Source organism: Phascolarctos cinereus, unplaced genomic scaffold, assembly GCF_003287225.1.
Source record: "Phascolarctos cinereus isolate Bilbo 61053 unplaced genomic scaffold, phaCin_HiC Scaffold_3;HRSCAF=262, whole genome shotgun sequence".
In the NCBI taxonomy this organism is placed as follows: Eukaryota; Metazoa; Chordata; class Mammalia; order Diprotodontia; family Phascolarctidae; genus Phascolarctos; species Phascolarctos cinereus.
Genome location: NW_027555736.1, coordinates 16,902,909 through 16,928,131, shown reverse-complemented (window position 1 = coordinate 16,928,131; position 25,223 = coordinate 16,902,909). Strand labels below are relative to the sequence as shown.

The following is a 25,223-nucleotide window of genomic DNA, read 5'->3' as shown; positions in this document are numbered from 1 at the left end:
ACCTACGCAAGGCATGTATGTTTATGCGGGTTGATTAAATGTGGCTTTATGGGAACCATTGATTGATATAATCTGAAGTCTGTGCCACTGCTAAGAAGAGGAGGACAGAACACTAAGAGGGAGAAGAGGCAAGCTTCTCCCAGGAGCACTACATGGATGAGTGTACAAAACTCCAGGAAGGTTACTGGACAAGAATTATGTTGATTTGTTCCTGTAAATATCACTTCTTTATGGACAAAATGCATTCAATATGAAAAGTCTGCTGCCCTGGTCTCTTTCCCTTAAAACAGGAGGGTTGCCCTCTCCTTGCACCTGATGGCTTAACCTCTTCCCACCAAGTGCAGGTTATACAGAAGACTATCTCAGCAAGTTAGCCCATTTATTCATGTGAAACAGCAAAGGAAAAAAAAATGAAACATTTAAATAGGTTAGAATATACAGAAAGTGCAAAGAACAAATGAACACTTTAGATAGCAGCTACTTGAGACTTCAGGTCAACCATTATAGAGGCCTAGATTTCAAGCAAGGAGAAATTCCTTGAAGTCTTTGAGGAAGCCAGTTAAAAAATCAGGACAAGCTGAGAAGCCAGCTTCCCCTATATGCCTGAGGCTGTCAATTTTTTCTCTATCTCCCTTCACATATGTGAAGTTGATCCCAAAAAAGAGTCTAGAACTATGCATCTCATCTGCTCCTCTGCTCTTGCCCCTTGCTCTCACCAACAGCTCACAGAGCTCTGCATCTTACGCACTTTGTCAAGCACAGCATTCTGCCCAACAACCCCAGGTTATACAAATGCAACATGCCAAACATTCAGACGCAGCTAGCAAACATCCGAAATCTGTCACCATATTTATAGCCTCCTAGTAGAAGCCAGGCTCCCTGAGAGTAGGGATCATTTCATTCTTTGGATCTCTTGAATTTCTCACAGTACTTAGGTGATTAATAACTTCTCATTGTTTGACTGATTTTAAAGAATGTAACAAAATATTTTGTGTTGAGTTTTTCAAATGAATTTGTGGTATGGCATAATGTTACGTATTATAATTATGTTAGTCCTACCTCGCTTCCTCCACCACACTCACACACAGACGTATCCACATCATACCGGGTTTCATAATACGTCCATACATGTGTGTGTGTGTGCATTGTGTGCCTGTGTATTTGTGTGTGTGTGTGTGTGTGTGTGTGTAATGAAAATCTTTGCCAATCTGGTGAAGATTATGATACATTTCTTTGGATTATACTTTTAAATGCATAAAATAAAATACACAAGATTACAAAGAAAAGCAATAATATTGAAATATAGTTATCTCTCTATAACTCTGCATGTATCCATCTGTCTATATCTTGGATCTATCTGCCTATCTCTCTCTAAAGAGAGATATTAATAGATCTCTATTGTCATCTTTTTTTATAGTGATATCTATATCTTTATCTCTAAATATAGGCATAGCTATAGATGCAGTTGTAGATGTAGATAGATACAGATACAGAAGATAGAAACATCCAATTCCCAGACACCGGATGCCCACCTGGATGCACTGGATTCTAAGCTCCTAAAAGAACATTTCTTTATCCACAGCAAGCACTACATCAATGCATTCTTTCAATGGAGCTATATTTGATGTCTCAAGGATACTGTATGCGATATATTTTAATGCTCTTTTCTACGTTACTATATTTTTCCCAGTTCTCCTTCCTTCCCTTGCCCTTTGAGCTATACTGATATGTAGTAATCTTCTATAACAAGACTGAATATTTGCCATATTTTCTTCCTGGAAAGAGAACAGCTACTTCTCTGCAAGTTTCATGGATGTTTCTCCCGGGCCAATATCTTGGTATAGAAAAGATATATTGGTTGTCTTCACTCAGTGATTTCTTAATATGTTGACAGAAAGGTTCTTTTCTATTGTGAGATCACGTACTGCCAACTTCTATTTAAGCAGAATGTTACCTTGATGGCCTTCCACACCTCTTGAAAAAACAAAGTCTTCATTTCCTGAGCACACAACAGTGTTACAACCCCCTTCCCCTCCCCCTACCAATATCTACCAAGCCCCATCTCAGACAAAACTCATTTAAAAAGTTGATGGTAATGGCCATCTGGCAAATATGAGGTAAATCATTTACAAATTCCTAAATGTGCTTTCCTAGGGTCCTCATTGTAAGGTAGGACCTCAGTTGAGGAACCCATCCATGAGCTCCGGGCAAGTGTATTGACCCAGAGAGGAATGATGAGGTCCTCTTTGATAGCCATTCCTACTTCCATCAATTGATTTGATGCTGGAATGCTCTTAAACAATCAAGAAAGGTTCTTGTTTTTTATAATATATTAAGGTCCACAGAATTCCTCCTTCAGAATAATTCTGTGAGGCATGCGGTATAAGTCTGCTTATTTAGTAGAATATAAGTTCCTTGAGGGTTTGAGGCTTTAATTTTTGGATTTATATCCATAGGACTTGGCATGGTTCATGGTGCATGATAGCTGTTTAATGCTTATTGATATAAATCCAGATTTCCAAATGAAGAAGCTTAGATTGAGGATCAAGTGACTTTCCCAAGGGCAGACTCTAACAAGGCATCTGAAGATAACATGGATTTATATTAGAAGGGATTTTAAAGGTAATATAGTCCATTTCTGTTATTTTATAGATCAGGGACTGGGATTCTGAGAGCTGAAGTACCTTTCCCTTGTCAGGCAAGTAGGAATTGATAGAATTTAAATTTGAACCTTGATCTGCTATCTGCGAACCAGATTTCCATCTGTTTCCTCTTGTTGCTTCCCAGAGCAAGAATCTGTGTTCAAGTCTCTGCACTCAAAATTTCCTATTCTTGTAAATGTGTTGTGTGGTCTCTAAAGAATGTGCTTTTCTAGCTTTGGGGAAAGGGGAAAAAAAGTTACCCTTGACATATGCAGAAAATAGTGAATTTATTGAATTTACGAAGACTATACAGTAGTCTTATAACTCGAGTAAGCTGACATCAGATTGTACTCTCCCCTATATGGCATGTCCTCACGCTATGGGATTTTACTCTGACCAAATGATCTCAAACTTCTCCCTAAAAATGATGAATTCTCTTCTTTAATATGACTATTTTTCAGTTGGTGCTGTGAGGTTTCTGGTCATGGAACTCTGTGGTCTCGAAATTTAAACCTGATTGTCTTAAAGGGCATGGATGATGGGCATGGCTAAGAGTAAACTAACATTTTTTTTTAAAGAGCAAGCTGTAACACATTAGAGACAAAGAAAGGCACAGAAATGTAACCAAGGTTCTAAAGGCAGTACTTCCACATAGCAGAAGCGCTGGACTTCCAAGAAAGGAGATGCATGCTTTTCTTTGATATTTCCTTTTAAACTGCTTTGTGTGGAATAGTCTCTTCCCACCCTAATCTCCTTCTCTTGAAATGATTCCCTATGTTTAAGCTTAGATACCATTTTCTATCACTATCCCTAGCACCACCATTCAACCAAACACCACAACCAAGAAAAACAGCAACAAAAAACTATTGTTAGCATCCCTTCTAGCCCAGAGGGACGTCTTCTAAATTTCTTACCCCTCTGGGTGTCTCCCATACACTCACTTTATAATTGGTAGCACCAGCATTCAAGTACTCACCTCATTCTCTTACTGTATTGTAAACTCCTCAAAGGTAAGTACAATACCCTTTTTAAACTTCATCTTACCAACATCTGTCAGAGTAGAAATTCCCTCTTAATTGCTGCTTGGAAGGTACAATGTTATATTGTCAGACTTTGAAACATTTTAACTATCCCATCTCATTTTTATTCCTCACTATTTGGCACTGTTATAGTGTAACAAGGAAGGGTGATGACTTTATTTTTTTAGGCAATTGAGGTTAAGTGACTTGCCCAGGGTCACATAGCTAGTAAGTGTCAAGTACTTGATCTGAGGTCACATTTGAACTCAGGTCCTCCCGACTTCAGGGCCGGTGCTCTATCCACTATGCCACCTAGATGCCCCTAATGATGACTATTATTAAGGGCTATAGAAGTAGATAACTTTTATTAATGTTTCAGTCTATGATCTCATTTGATCCTTATTACAACCTTGTGAGGTACATATTATTATCTCCATTTTAGAAATGAAGAAATAGAGACAGAAAAAAAATATATAAGTGCCTTGCCTGTAGAGTCACACAGTGAATAAGAACTAGATATTATATTTGATTTCAGGTACTTTTATGATTGAAAGTCTAGCATTTTATTTACTACACAATGATGAAGGAAGGAGAGATGTTTAACCTGGATAATAACTGAGAAAGTGCATGAGAGCTGTCTCAAAGTGTATGAAGGACTCTATGTAGAAGAGAAATTATACTTGTTATGAGAAGGAACAATGTTTGGAAGTTATAAAGAGACAGATTTAGATTGGAAAACTGGAAAACTTCCTTGCAAGGGCAGTTATCGCAGAGTCAAAGGGAAAGGCTTGGAAGGGGTTTCCTCTCACTTGAGGTCCACAAGTAGACTGCTTCCATCAATCACTCACCAAGCATCATGTTCCATTCCACACTTTGCTAGGTATGGATGACCAGTTGGGAATGTTGCAAGTGGATTCTCAGTCAGGGATACATTGGCATGATTCTGGGATTGTCAGTGTGCTTTTCTCTTAATGACACCACAAAGGACACCAAGCAAAATAATTCATTAGGGGTGAAAGTACCTTCCTACCATGCTACTCTTAAGAGAACATGGAGGTGACATTCAGTGACTTCTCTTGTCAAACCAGAGATATGTTTGGGGAGCTGTGAGTCCTCTAGAGAGGTTACTTGCTCTTACTATTTTTCTCAGCCTCCTACTTGTTTGCCCTCCAACATGGGCCTTTGTTTTGGTCAGATTTGGAGTCAGATTCCATAAGGACCACTTAGTTCCAAACAAGTGCAAGACAGTGTGCATATATAGGATTTTGAGGGAAACCCTTAGTATAACTTTGCACAATAAAATAAACAAGGCATGACTTTAAAAGAGCTAAATTTGACATATGGAATTCCAGACCCTAATAAACTATTTTAAATGTCTTCCTCAGGCCAATTAGTCATTCTCAAATCTTTATGGTATTAGTCAAGCATTTTCTCTTCTTAAGATGAAAAATACTCCAAATACGATAGGCCACAGTACTCAATGCCAAGCAGATTTAAGTCACTATTTATTGTGGTCATCCTATGAAAAGTCAAACTATATTTTCCAAATCAGTCATTGTATTTGGCTAGCATCATATCCTATAGGGAGGTAGATAGTTGCTTAATTCATGTCTATTAGAGATTTCCCAGTGCCTGGTGACATTACAGAATCTGCCAAGGAATGTTTCTGGGCTGAGAGAGATAGGCAATATACAGCTACCCATTCAGCACCACGAAAAGTAAAATTGGCAGAGGATTTGAAAGGCAAATATATCTCAGAGATTTTCAATGAGAATCTCCAAATTAGAAAGTTCGTAGAAGGAATGACGTTCTGTGTAATGTTTCATATGACCCTGTATATTTGTTTTCTTGAGTGCCAGGGAATGGAATGAATTGTTGCATAGGAATGTAGTGGTCAGAACTAATTAATGTTCCATTGACAATAAAGTACAACAGGCCAGGTCATCATGAAACCTGGAACTCTAAATCTTTAGATCAATATACAAAGGTCAATGAGCAGCTAATGGAAGAGTCAGCTGTTATAGGCAATGTGGGAGATTCTTATAGAGAGCTTTCCCAAGAAGGAGGATGAGGAACGTACTACAGAAAGAAAAATCCAATGAAAGCACATTAGAGTATAATGAAATGCAATTTATAACTGTGTGTTAGTCTATATAATATACCTTAAGATTTAGAGACTATTAGAACTATATAAATGAGTAGATAGATAGACAGAAACAAGGATACACACATTATTTGTAATGATAGATGACAAGTGTATTCTTTCTCCTAAATCTTGAAGGAACAGCTAGTTTCTGTAACCTCAAATGAATCTTCAATTCAGGTTTAAATTTAAAATCAATCTCTCTGTCTCTCTCTGCCTCTTTCCCTCTCCTTTTCTCTCATCATTATCTCTACATATATATGTATTATACATATATGTGCACACATACTTATATGTTTCTGCAATTTTATATAGTACATTTTATTATATATATGCATATATTTGCATGTGTATATATATACATACATATATATGTATATATATACACACACACTATTATATAGTGCACAATTATTTACAATGAACTATATAACGGTATATATGATATAGATATAGATATACAAACAAATATGCATACATCCATACATACGTACATATATACACAATATTATCTAGTTCATTGTTTTTGTTCATCCATTCAGTAATTTCTGACTATGTGGCCCCATGGATTTTTGTCCATGGAGTTTTCTTGGCAAAGATAGAGAATGATTTGATATTTCCCTCTCCAATATAGCCCCATTTACAGAAGAGGAACTGAGGCAAATAAGAGTTCAGCGCCTTGTCCAGGGTCGTACTGCTAATAAGTGTCTGAGTTCAGATTTGACCTGAGATCCTCTTGACTCTGAGACTGGTGCTCTCTCTACTGTACCACCCAGTTGCCCCATTATATAGTGTATTCACTATATAAAATATGAACACATGCACACACACATTTGTCCATACCTACTTAGCGTTCTTACACCTTCCTTCTCTCAATATATTCTGTCACATGACTATGCTGGCCTACTTGGGGTTCCTCACAAACGACCCTCTGCCTTCCCTAATCCCAGGATTCTTTACCTCTTCCCTCACCTTCGTCACTTAGCTTCCCTGGCTTCATTCCAGACTCAATTTAAATTCACCTGCTGAAATCAGTCTTTCTCAGTCTCCTAAACTAATTATTACGATCTCATTTGATCTTCTCAACAACCCTAGAAGGTACGTGTTGTTATCCCTGTTTTAGAATTCAGGAAACTAAGGCCACAAAGACTTATCTAGGGTCACACAGCTTATAAGTATCTGAAGTCATATTTGCACTCAGATCTTTTAACTCCATGCCTATATTCTATCCACTTCACTATCTAGCTGACAGGGAGTGTATTTCAGAAGCTAGATAAAAATTACTCTTGCTTCTAACAAAAGTTACATCTTATTAATAATTTTTCTTTCATATAATTTTGAATTAATTACTCAGACTTCTAGACTACCCTTAGAGTATTTATTTATGATTGCATCTCTATGACTATGTATTTCTCTGCATTGCTATGAACTTCCACTAAAGGTCTATGCTATGTGATGCATAATACTTTCTCCTTCAAATTTAAGACCATACCGACCAGTGTCTAATGGAATGAAGATGAATTCATGGTCCCCACTTATGGTGAATGTCCGTAGCTTAGAGGCAGCAGTAGCTACTTTGTCAATCAGTTGTGGTTTTGCCCATTTCTCTCCTCAGAGTTAATTGTTGATTTAATTATGGCTTTCCTCATTCAGTTTTCCAAGGAGGGAAGAAAAATCGGGCTGACTGTGATGTATGAAAGCAAAAACATTTCTTTTGGAATGCAAGCAGACTTAATTAGTTGAGGTCTGTAATTAAATCAAAAGCTTTCAGTCTACCTCCTACCAAATAATTGAAGATGTGTACATGTAAACAGCACAAAATAACTGTTTTCTCTTTCTTCTCGTTAACAGTTGAATTTCATATAACTTTGAATACATAGGAATCAGAAATTGCTTTGAGAAAACTAAATATTAAAAAAAATCAATTAATCATACAATAATTATTAAGCTCCTTCTATGTATCAGGTATTCTGTTCAGCCCTGAGAACACAAATACAAAGGATGAAAAACCCCTGCCCTCAAGAAGTTTATGTTCTATCAACTGAGACAGCATGGGCATGTGTGTGTGTGTGTGTGTGTGTGTGTGTGTGTGTGTGTGTGTGAGTGTGTTATAATGACAAAATTGATTCATGGGAGTCAAATGAACACTAAATATGAAACACAGACATATCTCCCTTCTCAGGGTATATGGCACAAATTGGCATTACCGATGGACCATGAGCTAAGTGAGGAATTGAAAAGCAGAGGAGATTAGGCTGTGTCAACATAAAAGTTGGGTGATATGTGCATACATCTCAAACTGCTTCTGTAAGAAAACTGTACCCTTGAAATCCCATTGTCCTTTTAGGGGTGAATTTATATAAGAGCTACCATTATTTCATTTGGGATTTTGGGATACGATGCATATTCAGGAGACAGAGTAATGTGATAAAAAAAAAAAGGCTCTTCTCAAATCTGAATTCTTTCATGTCCTCACTTTCTTTACCTCAGATGAGTTATATCTCTTCGTTGGACCTCAGTTTCCCTATCCATATCATTTGACAAGATGACTCAATAGAGGCAACCAGGGGGCAAAGTGGGTAAGACACTGAGCCTGGTATAAGGAAGACCTGAGTTCAAATACAACCTCATGCACTTATTAGCTATGAGACCTTGGACTAATCACTTTACCTCTGATGGCTTCAGCTTCTTTTAAATGTAAAATGTATATAAAAATTAAATCCACATTTCAGGATTGTTGTGAGGATCAAATGAGATATTTATAAAGTGCTTACCACAGTTCCTAGGGCATAATGGTCACCATATAAATATCAGCTATTTTCATCTAGGGTCTAGACCTAAATCCATCCTCTTGTGATAGCCTAAACATCTCAGTCAGGATCGTGAGAAACTGGAAAGCATCCAGAGGAGGCCAACTAGGATATGAGGCACTTCAAGTTCATAGAACATAAGGATCAGTTGAAGAATTTGGGGATGATTGAGTCTTGAGCAGTGGCTGAGGGTAGAATGGAACCTATCTTTAAGCATATGGTTGTCATGTTCAAAAGGCATATGAATTATTCTTGGCCACAAAAGAGAAAACTCGAAACAGTTCTCCAAGGAAGAAAATTTATGCTTGGTCTTCAGAGAAAAAAATGCTACAGATTAGAACAATCCAAAATTAGAATGAGTTTCTTTGGAAGCTAATAATAACTATGTTGTATGAGGTCTTAACCAGAGGCTAAGTTCAGTGCCATACCAAATTACCAAAGACTTATTTTTATAGAGGTAGAAAAAAATAAAATTAATATAAAAGAACAAAAAATTAAAATATTGTGAGATTCAATAAAAATAAAACTATGAAGGGGTCCTAGCAATATAAGATAGCAAGCTACAGTTTAAAAAAAAAACTGTAATCATGAAAACAACTTGTTGCTGGATAAGACAGAATGATTGATCAGTAGAAAAGCTTAGGTACACAATACATTGAAGCAAATGAGTGTAGCACTGCAATGTTTGTTCAGCCAAAAGATTCCAACTATTGCGGTGAGAACTCACTATTTGACCAAAACAGCTAGGAAAACTAGAAAGCAGTGTTGCAGAAACTTGGCACAGAACATGTCACGTGATATGGCAAGATAAGCTTAAAATGGATGCAACATTTAGACGTGAAATCTGATATCTTAAGCAAATTGTTAATGCATAAAAAAATTACCTGTCAGATCTATGGATAGGAGGAGAATTCATGACTATATAACAGATAGAAAGGTGTTGCCCGCAACCAGATAGTGCACCGAAGGGAAAGGCATGAAATAAGACGTGAAGAAGTGGGCCAGGTGGAGCAGAAAAACTGACTCAGTTTATTTTTCTGAGGGTACAGGATATATAGAGAAAATCCATCCTAACTTCAAAGAGTCCTCCCTGTGAGACACTCCTGGAAACATCTGCTAAGGATGTGATAACATACATTTCCTCCTTATCAGAGTTCCTAAATAGAGTTGTAAATTCCAAGGCTTTTTCCTGGCTCCCGTATAGAAGAGTGAATATGTAAATCTAAGGTTCAAAGAGTGAGAAGGAATGTCTCAGGAACCTCCTAACAGAGAGAGATTTGGAGAGCCTTGCTTCTTAATTATTGAGCCCTTTGGGTAAAAGCCTGGGCAAAGGTCAAACTCTGTCCTGGATCTTAAACCCATATTGGACTCTTAAGATCGGCCCTCAACAGAAAGTTTCATGGAAAACAAAGTAGATAATTTTCATTGTATAATTTTTAAAGTTTTTGCATGAACAAAACCAACACAGCTAAAATTGAAGAAAAGCAGAAAATTGAGGGAAATCTTTAGAGCAAATTTCTTTGATAAAGATATTAAATACATAGACAATTAAGTCAAATATATAAGAATAAGAGTCATTCCCCAGATGATAAATGGTCAAGGGATATAAACAGGCAATTTTTGGAGGAAAAATTGAAAACTAGCAATAGTCGTATTTTTAAAAAAATGTTCTAAATAACTAAGAGAGAAATGAGATTCAAAACAACACTGAAGTACCACCTCATACCCAACAGATTGGCTAAGATGGCAGAAAAGGAAAATAAGAAATGCTAGAGAGCATATGGGAAAATAAGCACACTAAAGCACACTTGATAAAATTGTAAACTAGTCCAGACTTCTGGAAAGTAATATCCCCAAAAAGTTTCCAAACCGTCCACACCTTTTGACCTAGCAACACTAATTCAAAGGCTATCCTCCAAAGAGATAAAAAGGAAAAGGAAACAGATTCATTTGTACAAAAATATATATAGCTCCTCTCTTTGTTTTTACAATGAATTTTCAAACTGATGGGATGTCCATCAATTGGGGAATGGCTGAACAATTATGGGACATGAATGTAATGGAATAGTACTTTACCATAAGAAATAATGAATGGTATGGCTTCAGGACAAAAACAAACAAACAAAAAACCCTTGAGAAGTGATGCAATATAAAGTGAGCAGAACCAGGAGACCAATTTATACAATAGCAACAATATTGGAAATATAATCTACTCTATAATATTTCTTATAAGGGATGCTGGAGCGGTTTGCCATTTCCTTCTCCAAACCATTTTACAGATGAGGAAACTGAGGTGAACAGGGTTAAGTGATTTGCCCAGGGTCACACAGTTAGTGCTTGAGGCCAGATTTGAACTTAGGAAGATAATTCCAGTACTAGTTCTCTATCCACTGAGTCACCTAGCTGCCCCCACTAGCTATATGGCCTTTGGCAAAATGTTTAACTTCTTATGTCCTCAGTGTCCAAAGATTAAAAAAAAAAAAGAGTTATACTATATGACCCATTAGCTCTACATTTTGATCCTTCGGAGTCTGTAACACACTAACTTCTAAAAGGCATTAGCTTATCTTGACTTTAAACATTTCCAAATCTAAGCCTCCAGTGTAGTCACTCTTACCTTTATAACATCATGCTAGGATACTACATTTAGAGGTTGAAAGGAGGACAGGAATCATTGAGCCCTTCATTTCCTGTGAGAATGTAGTACCTCAGTGAGTTGGCAAAGGTGATGAGTCTATTAAGGGTCAAAGGAAAATTCTGATTCAAATTTCCTAACTCAGTAATGTTTTGGTAATTTATTGTCTCTTGGGAATATCAGGATATGCTATAGAAATACAAATTTGAATTTACCTTCTGTCCTGCCCAATAACTTTTATATTATTTCATTAGGAATCAATAGTTTTTTTTGGCATTTCTACAAAGTTTTCAGGAAGGAAACGTTGTGTTAGAGAAGGGAATTCATTATATTTTTGCCTGAAGCCTCTCATTTTTCCTGCAGCAAATTGTCTTTAGATTAAAAAACAAGTCTGTGCTTTCTCCTGGGCATTGGGATTTTTTTAATGAAATCATGCCCACAAAGACTAGCTGAAGCAGACTGGAATTTAGCTCTTTCTAAGAATTTCAGAACTAAAAACAAACTAGGAACTTTCTTAATTCCCATTTTGGCATCCTTGTCAGTTCCGTCTATGAAGTTCATTCATAGATGAAAGTTACCTGGTATATAAGATCATCATATTCTCCCTAGGACAGGACTTTCAGGGGCTGAACCCCAGGTCTGTCAGGGCCAGAGCTAAGGAATCACAGAGAGACTGAGAGATGAAAGGAGCTGTAGAGATCATCTAGTCTAGCAAACCCCTTTTATAGATGAGAAATCTGAGGCTCAGTGATATTAAGTGCCAAGGTGGGACACATGCTAAATGGAGAGACAAGATTTGAATTCAGATCTTCCCTCGAAGTCTTGCACTTAGTAACCCACTGCCTTCTATCATTCTTATGCTTCCCATTTGTGAGTTTGCTTCAGACTTGAACAGTCCAGCTGCATGCCTCTGTAATTTAATGCTTTAAAGGACAGAATGTTGATGTAAAGTGGAGAAACATGCTCTCAAATTGCACGTGCCCAAAGAGGATCTCCCTGAAGTTACTAGGGATAGCTTACTTGCCAAATTAAATAGCCTTTTGTCAATCCTCATCTTTGCTGAATTCTCGGCGGACTTTGTCAATTCCCCTTTTCTCCTCCATACTCTTCTCTAGGTTTTCCTGGCACACTGCTTTGCCTTGGTTCTGTTCCTACTTATCTGATTTATCCTCTGTCTCCTTTATTTCTGGATCTTCCTGAGCACCATGCCTATTAACAGTGGGGTTCCCCCAAAGCTCTGTCTCGGCTCTCTTTTTCTCCCTCTATGTCATTTCACTTGGTGATCTCATTAGCTCACAGTTCCATCTCTGCCTACACGACTATCAGGTCCACTTGGTCATCCCTCCCTTTTTGCTTGACACCCCGTCTTGTATCTTCCACAATCATCATACGTCTTGAATCAGATATCCCATAGACATCTTAAACTAAGTATGTCAGAAAGTGAACATATCTATCCCCCCAAACACTATCCTCTTCCTAACTCCCCATTTAATTTTGCAGTGCTGTCAAACTCCAATAGAAATGATCTTTTTGACTCTCATATTAACTCGGACAACCAAAAAGTAACATTATATCTATTGTACTGCATTTTTTATTTATTTTTTCAAACATTTCTAAAATATAATTTTGTCTGGTTAAGGCCCATTCCTGAATTTTTCAGGCCACATGAGACTTAAGGGTCATGAATTTAATACCTCTGCTTTTGAGGGTAGTTCCAACCTCCCAATAACCTATGGGATAGCCCTGATTTTTCTTCTCCCACCATCAGTCCCATATTCAATAATTTGCAAGTCCAATTTTTTTTTTCTGCCTACCTTGATGAAGTCTGTTGTATGTGCTTCCTTCTCTGCTCTCACATTGCAACTTCCCAGTGCAATCCAGACCCTTGTCATATCATGTATGCCTGGCCTATTGAATAGCCTACTAAGTGTGTATAACTACTCCAAATATTCTCTACTCCACTTTTCCCCACTGAGGTGTCAAAGTGATATTCCTTAAACATATGTCTCACCATAAGACCCCATGCTCATTCAATAAACTTCAATCGTTCCCCATTACCTCCAGGATCAACTGTAAAATACTCTGGCTTTCAAATCCATTCATAACAGAGCTCCTTGCTACTTATCCAGTCTTCTTAAACCTTAGTCTCTTTCCAAGTACTCTATGATTCAGTAACACTGGTCTCCTTTCTGTTCCTTTCACACAACACTCTACCTCCCAATATCAAACATTTTAAATGGTTATCTCTCATGCTCAGAACATTTTTTTTTTTCTCTTCATCTCTGTGTCCTGGCTTCTTCAGCTTACTTCAAGTCTCAGCTAAAATCCCACAGTCTGTAAGAAACATTTTCCAGTTTTCCTTAATCTTAATGCGCCAGTTTATCCTGTGTGCGTGTGTGTGTGTGTGTGTGTGTGTGTGTGTGTGTGTGTGTGTATGGGTGGGTGTATTGTTCAAACAGTTGTTATTTGTTACATGTTGTATCCCCTATTGCAATGTATTGCAATGTGAGCTACTTAAGATTGCAGATTATACTTTGCTTTTTTTATTTTTTTTATTTTTTTATTTTATTTATTTATTTTTTTTGGGGGGGGGGTACACCAGCACTTAGCACAGTGCCTGGCACGTGGTAGGTGGTTAATAAATTTTAGTTGACAAATTGGTCATTGGCACACAATTTCACTTCTCTAAACCTTTCTTTCTGTATTAGTAAAATGAGTACCATCGTATATGTAGTGCTTACTGTGTTCCAAGCCTTGTGCTAAGCACTTTCTATAAATATTATTTCATTTGATCCACACAAGAGCCCTGGGCGGTACGTTCTGTTATGATCCCCATCTTACAGCTGAGGAAAGTCAAGAAAACAGAGGTTAAGTAACTTGCACAGGTTCACACGGCTAGTAAGTATTTGAGTCTGGATTTGAACTCATCTTCCTGACTGCAGAACCAGCACTCTATCCAGTGTACCACCAGCCAACTGTAGAAAATCATGAGTTATGAACTGTATTGGCCTCTTCTCTAGATTCATAAATGCATTCTTACTGGTGCTATAATTCAAATTAACAAACATTTTCAAGTATCTACTCTGTGCCATGATCTATGCTGGGTGGTGAAGGATACAAACAAGAAACAAAGCCAAATAAACCATGCATTTTAGGAACATATATTCCAATGGGGGATCATAGGATCCTGGGTTTAGAGTGGAAAAGGCCATGCAGTCCAACCCCCTCCTTTTATGGATGAGGGATTTGAGAATCAGGGATATTAAGAGATTCACCCCAATTCATAGAACTGCAGAAGAAACAGGACTTTGAACAGCAAAGACTAGGGAAATATTTTCTATCATTTTTCCATAGTCCATTATAGAAATGTTCAGGAACTGATGTGAATAAATCACATACAGTTTTAGATAATGAGTCTGAAGCAGGGGTTAAAGAAAGGAACTCCTGATAGGCAACAATGGATTACCTCCCATCTCATGGGTTATGGCTTCTTGAGTGTAAGAGCTAGGAGTTGGACCAAGCCCTTCTGACTCAAATCAATCACCCTTCTCATGCACCACAACATGTACCCAAATTATGAAAAGAAAAATAGTAGAGAGACATTGTGGTGTAGTGTAAGGGTGTCACATTGGGGGCTAGTGGCCCCAGTTGTCACAAGGATCTGTTTCCATTTGATTTTGATACCATGGATGTAGTTGTTAGAGAGATAAGGCCTAGGAGTCAAGAAAACCCAGCTGCAATTTCTGCTTTGGACACATGCTGGTTGATCTTAAGCAACTCACTCTCTCAGACTACAAGTTGTAAAAAATTCTTTCACTCTGTATGACCTTGGGTAAGCCACTTAACCTCCTTTCATCTCAGTTTTCTCATCTGCCAAATAAAAAGGTTAGGCTAGATGGCAGCCCTTCTAGAACTAAATCTAAGATCCTATAAGCTTTATTGCTTTTCTCTTTTGAAATGTATATCTCTATTGGTCAATGAATTTTCCATATGGCAAGTTCTTCACCCCAATAAAATCACAGTTATGGGCAACTCTCCACCACCAATTACAGAGAAATAGAGATTAAACTCAATGAGAAAGCCCTAAGAACTGGGGAGATCAGAAAGGTCCTCTTGTAAGAGGTAAAACTTGAGCTTATCCTCAAAGGAATCTGAGATTCCAAGAAGAGGAAGTTTTTGTTGTTTGGCCTTCATTCTTAAAGAGGATCATGACATCGAGATGGTGATATCATGACTTGCAAGAGAACTGTATGTAAGTGATGCAGGGCTGTGCAAAGTCACCAGCTTCACTCTGTCCACCAGAGCCATGTGGATCCCATGGCAATGCAAAGATCAGGAAGTAAGAAAAAAAGAAAAAGAAAAGAACAGCCCAAGGATGGCATACCACCTGAGCCAAGCAGATTAGAATATTCATTATGTTACTTCCTCTACTCCTTTTAATTTGGTAGCTGGATCCATCTCCAGCTAGCAAACAATGTCTTGTTCTGAGGTCATTGCCTGGCATTCTGTCTGGGACCAGAGTCTTTCTCATTTTTCTTCCCCGTGGAAGAATTCCATTTTTCACCTCTTTAAGATCACACAGTAAGCTTAAAATCTGCTTTAGAAGTATAAGGGCATTTAATAGCCTATTAGCTCAGTCAGGAGTAAATTAGGGAAATACGAAAGCACCTGTCTAAGCTTGAATCCAGCCCTAGGCCTGGGAAAGTCATTACTGTTGGCTTAATGTGCTGTTTCAAACGGAAGCAAAGGTCAAATTCTAGGATAGATCATAGATAATAGTGTCAAAATGAAAGCCTGGGGTTTCCAAGTAAAGTTCTTCATTTGCCTCAATCAGGCTTCTCCGAGGCTTATTCCCCTTATTTCAGCTCTAGGTCTGGTCATCATACTGGGCTGGTGTTATTGCAGAGGCTACATGTCAGATTTAGGAGTGTATCCTCTGCATCTCAATAACTGTGGGGTGAGTGGCAGGGGAGGGGAGGGACAGAAGCATCAGTTCTCTGTAATCAAAAGGTGGGAAGCCAGGAGCTAAGGTCTGGATTACAGCAAGCACACCAAAAACAGAACTAGTTCAACTAAAATGGCTGAGCCACTATTTAAGCTGCATCTCAAGGGGTTAAGAGGCAAAAATCATAATCCAAAGCATTTTATATATATATATATATATATATATATATATATATATATATATATATGTGTGTGTGTGTGTGTGTGTGTGTGTGTATACACACATATGTATATAAATTAGAGGAAGAAATGGTACAAAGTATGACTTGATCTTAAAGTCCCTTAGTTAGTCAACAAACATTTATTAAGCTTCTACTTTCTACTAAGCACTCTGCTAAGCAGCGGGGATACAAAAGGAGGCAAAGGACATTCTCTGATCTAGAGGAATTTACATTGAAGTAGGGGAGGTAAAAAGAAAACACATATGTACAAAAAAAAAAAACCCTACCTACAAGATAAGTAGGAAAGAATCAAGAGAAGAAAAGCATTAGATTTGAGAAAAATTGAGAAAAGCATCCTGTAGAAGATGAAATTTCAGCTGTGACTTAAAGCAAGCAAGGAGGCAGACACAGGAAGGGAGGTGGTTCTAGGCATGGGTAACCACAAGTTAGAATTCATGGAGCTGAGACAGACTAGAAGGAGGCCAGTGTCACTGCATTTAAGAATAGGCAAGTATGAGTAAGATATAAGAAGACTGAGGAGGTGGTAAGAAGTGGCAGGGGGGCAGTTTATGAGGTGCTTTGAACAGCAGAGGATTTTACTAATTAAATGACCTTACAAATTGAATATGATCTGGCTGTCACCATAGCCAATATCAATGACAGGCTTTAGGCAATCACACGAGAATTAGCAACAATCTACTTCTTTCTTCCTCTGGCTCCACTTTGAATTAGGAAATCTAACCTTGCTCCTTTGTGCTGTGGGTAGAATGAGACAGGCTAATAGCTTAAATTGGTCAGTGTACATGGTCCCTTCCTTCCCTATTTATTGTCACTGCCTATGGAAGTCCCGGAAGTTAAATCTGGGCTCAACCAAATGCCCCACTGGAAAGTCCAACGTAGCCTCTACACTTTCTTATGTTTTCCTCCATTGGCTGCAATAGCATAGAATTGACAATCGTGTTGTGATAGAGAAACTATAACGTCCTTTTTCATTCAGAACTATTAAAAGCCAGTATGAGAAAACTAGTGGTGATCCATCTTAGCTATGCAAAGTCACAGAACATTAGGACACTGGCTAATGATAATTAGAATGGTTTTGCCTAAGGTAGAATGGAAGACAGTGTGGCTTAGTGGATAGAATGTAGAGCTTGGAGCAAGGAAGATCTGGATATGAATCTCACCTTAAATACTGGCTGTGTCTCTGGATAATTCACTTGACCTTTCTGTGCCTCACACTCCTCATTTGTAAAACAGAAATAATTTTCTCTCCCTAGATTCTTGTACTCCTCAGATGAAATAATAAGGTAAATAAAGTGTACAACACATAAATTATTGTTATTAATGTATTAACTTTGCCCATCATGGCCACAGAGGACTGACAATTGGGTTACAATCAACCAGTGTTTGTGAAATGATGTTTATTAAATGACTACTAAGTGAAAGTCATCAAGCAGATTTTGAGTATGGAAAGATAAACGTAAAGTAGTCTATGTCAACAAGGTCTATCAGAGGATATGACATGTACATATTTGTTTATGTAAAATACATACAAAATGTGTACAAGGTGCAGATATTACCCATACTAATACCGATCAACATATTCAGTAATTTCCAGTGGTTAGCACAATCCAAGGCACATTGTCTGCACTTAAGAAACAGCTTGTTGACTTGACATCACGTCTTAAAGAGCTACTTAGAAGGCACTGAGATGTTAAATGACTAGCCTAGAATCACTTGGGGAATTCACTCTCACTTGAAAACTATTTTCTTAACCCAGACATAGGCCACTTAAATCTACTGTATTTTAATTGTTGGGGTAGGAAAGAGGGAGTTACAATATCAGCCTTCAAATCTTCATAAGATTCAGAACTGGAATAAGAGACATTAGTAGTCATCTAGTGTAATTCATTTTACAACAGAGGACATTGAGAACCAGAGAGTGCATAGGATCTCAGAGGTAGAGTTTAAAGGGACCAAAGAGGCCATCAAATTCAACTTCTTCATTCTATGGGTCAGGAAACAGATCCATAAAAGTGAAATGATTCACCCGAAGTCACACAGATAGTACTTCACAGAGCTAGTGGCTTTGAGAGGAACTAGTGGATCAGAAAAAGACACCCCAGATGTTGAAAATAGTTCCAGAGTGAGCAGGGCTCAGTTGTGTGGTAGTTCTATTCTATGGACATTTTTTATCTGATTAAAATCTATCCATCCCCTTCTCCACCCTATCTCTCATGCAATGAAAGCTTTGGAACAGCTGGCACTGTTTGATTTTCATGACTGTATTGTCAGTCAGTCAACAAGCATTTGTTATACCCCTACTACTTGCCAAGCACTATGTTAAGTACTAGAGATAAAAAGAAAGTAAAAAAAAAAAGATCAGTCCCTCAGTTCAAGCATGCCATAGTTTAAAGAATTTTGTATGACTAAAGTTTAAGACTCATCATACCATAATTAATTAGAATGTCTGCCTCTACATCAGGAAGACTGCAGTTCAAGCTTGTGCTCTGTCTTTTACGGGCTGTGTAACGTAGGAAAATGATTTCCCAATGCTCTGGACAACCCTCCAAGATCTTAAAGTACAGAGAATCTGCCAATCTTCTTTGATAAAGTGAGGTTTCCAGGTGGGAGTTCCTTATGTCAATGAAATCATTGGCCTACTCCCTTTATTTATGTTTTACTGAATAGAGTCTGGGATATATTAGGTGAATCATAAAAACTTGAATGAAGGAATGAATGAATGATTGGACATTCAATTTCAAGGTTTTAATCCCAGTCAAGAAGCTTGGATGTTATATTTTATATTTTTGGAGCAAATAATTGTATCTGTTAAATTGGTGAGGTTTAGGGCTGCTGGGACCCCAAAATCACAACACACAGGTCCTGCTTGAATAAATTCAACCTAAGTCTTCTTTCAGCTAAAGATAAAGTGTGTTAAAGATCTGCCATATTGACCAGACTCTTAAGGAATCTGAACATTTGTGAGCTGTTAGCTAGATTATAATAATCTGAGTGCCTTAATGGAGACAAGATGGACCTTATATACAGAAAGACTACGAGAGGGATGTATAGAGGGGACGGAGGTAAATAGTAGGCTGGGGTGACTGGAGGAGGGGTCTAGAGAGGATCTTGATGGGAGTGGCTGGGAAGTTGAGAATGGGGTCTAGATAGGGTCAAGGGTGGGAAGTAGCCAGGGGCCATCTGGAGGTAATAGACAATAGGGGGCTAGGTTCCATTGAGGACAACAAAAATTGGGAGATTGGGCAAGATTAGGTGATAAGGAAAGGCCATTTGACAGGATTATGGTCTCAATTGAATGCCAGAGATTTGGCCACATGGGAAAGTCCAGCACTTTTTATTTTTGGGGTCCAAATTCCAAAGACATGGTCTTTTCCTTATGAAAACCATACATCTTTCAAAGCATCCAAACATACACGATCATTTCAGTACTGAAAGTTAAGCCTCAGCTATCCAAAAATAAAATTTATCGAAAATAAATACCTCTCTGAAGGTTCCAGACAGCGAGAATTTTGCTGTAGCCTCTACCCCAACTCCAACCTCGTGGCATATCTTGATGACTTTTGTGTGAGACAACACAAATTCAACCATAATTCTCTAGGCAGACATCCAGCTATAGGGGGAAAAAAAAGAATGACAAGTGGTCTAAGTCAGAGAGGATTGCAAAAAAAAAGGCTTGAAATACTTGTTTGGATTTCTGTTTGTCCTTTGTTTTTGAAGAGAACCAGAACCATCATGGCGGTGCCTGGAATTGCCTGTGAATTGGATTTAAGTGAGACAGAGTTGCACAAAATCATCGACCTCACGCTCTCCCCGAGTTATTGAAGCCCAGTGACAGGACAAAGGTCAAGACCACTGTCAACGGCCTGGGACGCTGTGGATGACCTTGCAGTCTTCGATGACTGACCAGGCTCCATAGAGCCAGCTTCCACCGCCTTCATGGCCATCAGAACAAATGGTTCCCAGTCACCCATTATGCCAGGGAAAGCTGCCACATGCTAGGGTGGACAGGCCCCTAACTCATCCGCAGGTTTGAGGCCTGTCAATTACCCTCCACCAGGGTTACCCCTCTGCGGAGGCGGTTTACCACAGTGCAGATACTATGCATGCTCTTCTTGGAGCTACAGGAGAGAGTTGGGTGAGTCAAGTGGACACCAAACGTGGGTAAGCAGCACTAAAAAGGGCTTCACAAGCCCTCACCAGAGGGTTCAAGTCCTCCTCAACTCCTCATACAGCCCTTGAAATGCAGAGGTTTCTATGATAAACAGCAAAACACTATTGAATGAGCCACTGGATCTGGAGAAAGAGGATGTAGGGGCTGCATCTTGCTTTTGCTACATGTTCCCTTGAACTCAGATGAGTTACTTACTCCCCTCTCTGAGCCTTTGCGTAACACTTTTCAGTAGCTCCCTAATGCCCCGTCCTGAAAATGTAAATTCCTTCGCCTGGCATTAAAGAGCATCATAGTGCTGCTACCTCACCTTGCCACCCTTCCAAACATGCTCTTGATATTACAGATAAACTCAATACTATTTGTCCATAAAACCATAGACCAGAGATGCTACGGTATACAACCCTCTCACTTGACAGGTGAGCAAAGCGAAGCATGGAAAGATTAAGAGACTTGCTGAGGGTCAAACCCCTCATTAGTGTCTAAGTCAGAATTCAAATTTAATCCTTGGTGACTCCAAGCCCTTTACACTACCTGCTCTACCTGTTGCCTGCCTCCCAAGTTCTTTTTTTTTTCCCCACTCCTATACCAATACGATATTTTTTATTTCCAGTTGTTTTCTTCATCCTACTTCATATTTATAAATGATTCTTATATTTTAGTAGCACAGAGCTGAGAATCAGTTATGTGTTTTTATTTTCCCAGTTGACTTTTATGTATACTATGACATTTAAGTTTCATATCTATCATACCTCAGAGAAAGCAAAACAGTCACTGTAAAATTCCTAATCTTTTTTTTCCCTTTCTGGGTAGGGTGAATTCTTATATTCTCTTACCCTAGTAAGAAGATGACCAGGAGTGATAAGTATGGAAAAGTATTTTTGATACAAGTGGAAGTCAGAGTTGTAAGAAGCCTCTGTTCCCATTTAGTAAAATCAATATCCAGAGTCATAACTAATGAGTGGCAACTGGGTTTTTTTTTTCTTTTTTCAATTTAAAAAGAAAAAAAACTTTCCATAAGATAGCATGATAAAAAAGATTATTGCATATGAAACCACAAATCTACTATGCCCAACTTGGTATTCATTTCAAATATACAACAAAATTGTCATGTAAATTTATTTTACCCCTCCCCCACCTCCCACCCTACACATTGTAACCATTAAACCCAAATATATATATATATATATATATATATATATATATGTGTGTGTGTGTGTGTGTGTGTGTGTGTGTGTGTAAAATTATTCTCTACATACTTCTATTTATCAGTTCTTTCTTTGGAGGCAGATAGTATCTTTTTTTTCCCTATGACCTTTATAGATAATTTGGGTATTTATAATAGTGAAAGTAACTTATTCCCTCAGAGTCATTCAAAAATCATATTACTCTGACTGTACACAATGTCATCTTGGTTCTGCTCATTTTACTCTTCATTGTTTCATTCAAGTCCTTCCATGTTTTCTTAAAATCATTTAGCTCATAATTTAGTAGAACACAATAGTATTCCATCACAATCATATACTACAACTTGTTCAGCCATTTCCCAATTGAGAGGCATCCCTACAATTTCCAGTTCTTTGCCAATGCAGGAAATGAGAATTAAATACACACACACACACACACACACACACACACACACACACACACACACATATATGTATGTATATATTCACAATACTTATCCTCAATCTGGGGAGAGGATAGAAACTAATGAACTTAGCACTTAATAAGAGTAATTAGGTAAATATCAGGCTCACAGTTGCCTCTCTCTACCACCATACCTTCCCATATCTTACTCTCTGTACTCATCCCTAACTACTCTGTTACCCCAGTGCTTACCTTCCTTGTGTCTTGTGGACTGTACCCATCAGAATTGGTACACCAGTGTTTCTATCTCAGCTATTTGCTGGTGTCTAGGAGATCTTCCCTCCACAAATCCATGTTGATGCTCACTAACAAAGACCTTCCACTTATTTTACAAATTTTGACTATGGCTATACAATTCCTACTGTTTGTCCATGTAATCAAAAATCCTAGCTATGAAACCCCATTCTGACCTGGCGTCCCCAACAAAGGGTCACGTGGCCTTTTGTTTGAAGATCTTCCTCTTTTCTTATCCTAGGAAGAAGTAGAATTCACAGGGTCTTTAGTGACTGAGCACCCCATTGGAAACAACCATTCCAAACAAGTCCTCAAGTGTGGCCCCTAGAGTGTGACCTCAAGACTGCACGTTCCCCACCCCTAGATTAGATGTCTTAGACAAGAGTCCATAAGATTTCCCAATGAGTCCATTGGTAGATAGATATGTAAGAACTAATGACCTTGGTTAAGGAAAAAACAACAACATATCACATATTTCTTTTTCCTAACCTCTAACTTCAATTGAATATTTCCTTCAATTAAAAAAAAATGGCACTGAAAAGTGGTTCATAGACTTCAATGGATTTCTAAATGGGTCCATGACCGGTTAAGAATCCCTGAATCAGATCATTGTGTTTTTACCTGATAATGTGGCAGACAGCTTGTACTGGGAATTTGAGACAAATCAGAGCCTCCACTTAGCATTATTCACCTGTACTCTTATTGCTAATATTACTTTGTGAATATATTTTCTTTGCAGGAATCTTTTTAAAGAGATTTTTCTATTTTGTGAGTTTAGTTTATGGAAAATGAGATAACAAAAGCCATGAATCACCTTAACTGAGCGTTCTTACTCAAACCAATAGACTGAAAATGAACAATTGAGTGAGGGTACCACTTGTCAGCCCCTCCAATTTGTGTCCTTTCCCCTCTTCCCTCAGAATATTTCACATACCAAATGTAATGTGTAACCATCTAACATGCACATCAATGTGAAGTTTCAATGTCAATCTCTACAGTAAATATTTGAAAAACTTCACTTCTTTCTTTGTTATTATTTTTAGATTAAAGATGTATAAATGAAAGTCCTAATAATTCCTTCCTTCACTCCAATTATCTTCTGTGTACTGTGCTTTGGAGACTACAACTATGAAGGGTAGAATATAGAACTAGAAGTCAGGAAGACCTGGATTCAAATTTTCCCTCTAACATTTGCTAGCTTTGCCACTCTAGGGGCTTAACTTCTGTTGGCTTCATTTTTTTTATCCATGCAATGGAGATTGTGAAAATAATTTATTATACTTTCTCCATAGAGTTGTGAAAATCAAAAAAGCTAATATATGTAAATTGCTTGAAAAACTTTAAAGTGCAATATGCATATGTGTTATTATATTAATCAGAATCTATTTGAGACTTAAATCCCATTTAAATTGTGTCCATTTACTTGCCTAAAATCAAATATATAATGGAAGACTATTTAAGGAATTACATTTATCTGCTTTTTTTTAATTCAACCCATGCTAATACGGAAAGGAATTTTTACTTTTTAAGAAATGTCCTCTTCTTTCTCAATCCTGGCCCTCCCCTCACATTTCTTTTAGTTTCTTAGAAAGGAAGTGAGGGCAGGAGGTTCCCCACTCTCTCATTCCAACATACCATTCTGGGACTTTTTCCTAAGCCAATGATTCTTTTTATCCTCAGCATATCCCGAGTATTGTTTACTCTGGGAAAGGAGAAGAAATCAGAGGGTATTCAGCTATAAAGCTCAGTCATTGATTCTTTTCTCCCAAGCCAGAAGAGTTAAGAACACAAGATTCCCTGATCAGAAATCTCACCCACTCATACAGCTGAGATTTATTTGAATTAACAAATGCCTCTGTTAAGGTAAAAATATCCCCACACACTTAATGTGATGATTATTTCAATTAAATAAGCTATTTCCTGCAGTATTTTTTTAAATTTGTTTAATGTACCTTTTGATGTCTGTAACCTAATCATACAAACTTGCAATTCCATTGGTATAGAGCACTTACATATAAAGAAACTCCATCTAATAATGTAGAGTGACATCATCTCCAACACTTATAGTCTTTGACAGTTGCCTATAGCACTGAGAAGTTATAGCTTGCCTAGGATCCCATAGCATATATTTGGGAGACTTGACAAGACTTCTTGCTGGTTATAAGGCCAGCTTTCTATATATGTTGAATATCAGACTTTTGGACAAGTGTGCTAGGATGTCTGGATAGGGAAATGACCTTAAAGCCAGAAAGAACTGAATTTGTGTCTCACCTCTGAACCCCCCATTTTCTAGGCATTATTCTAAGAACCTATTTTATCAGAGTTGCCAACTTGGATTGGCAGAGGGAGTTGTCTCTTTCAAGAGTTTCCTATGTCAATGAAATTACAAAACCATTGGACCATTCCCTATCCCAATAAGTCGTTTCTCAGTGAGGTTAAATTTAGGTATTTCTCCACTCAAAAGTTGAGTGACAGAGCTTCCAGAAATAATGAGATGAGAGTCATACTGTCCTCTTTTCTCATCACAGTTCATCTGGAGTATTGGATTTAGATCTGAGTGCCTCAATTTAAATATAAATAAAAGCTAGAAAGTATCCAGGGAAAACAACACGGGTGATGAAGAAGCTCCTGTACATGTCACATAAGGATTGATAAAAGCAAGTGGCCATGTTTATCCTGGAGAAGACCGGCAGAGGGGGTGGGATGATAGCTATATTTAAGTTTCTGAAGGGCTAT

The 25,223-nt window shown here is 37.9% G+C and overlaps 1 protein-coding gene across 1 annotated transcript in view; it reads left to right on the top strand.

The window, feature by feature from the left end:
- PCDH15 (protocadherin related 15) overlaps nt 1-25,223 on the top strand; it is a 1,495,046-nt gene that overhangs the window by 36,909 nt on the left and 1,432,914 nt on the right. The gene's annotated exons all lie outside the window — the stretch shown is intronic.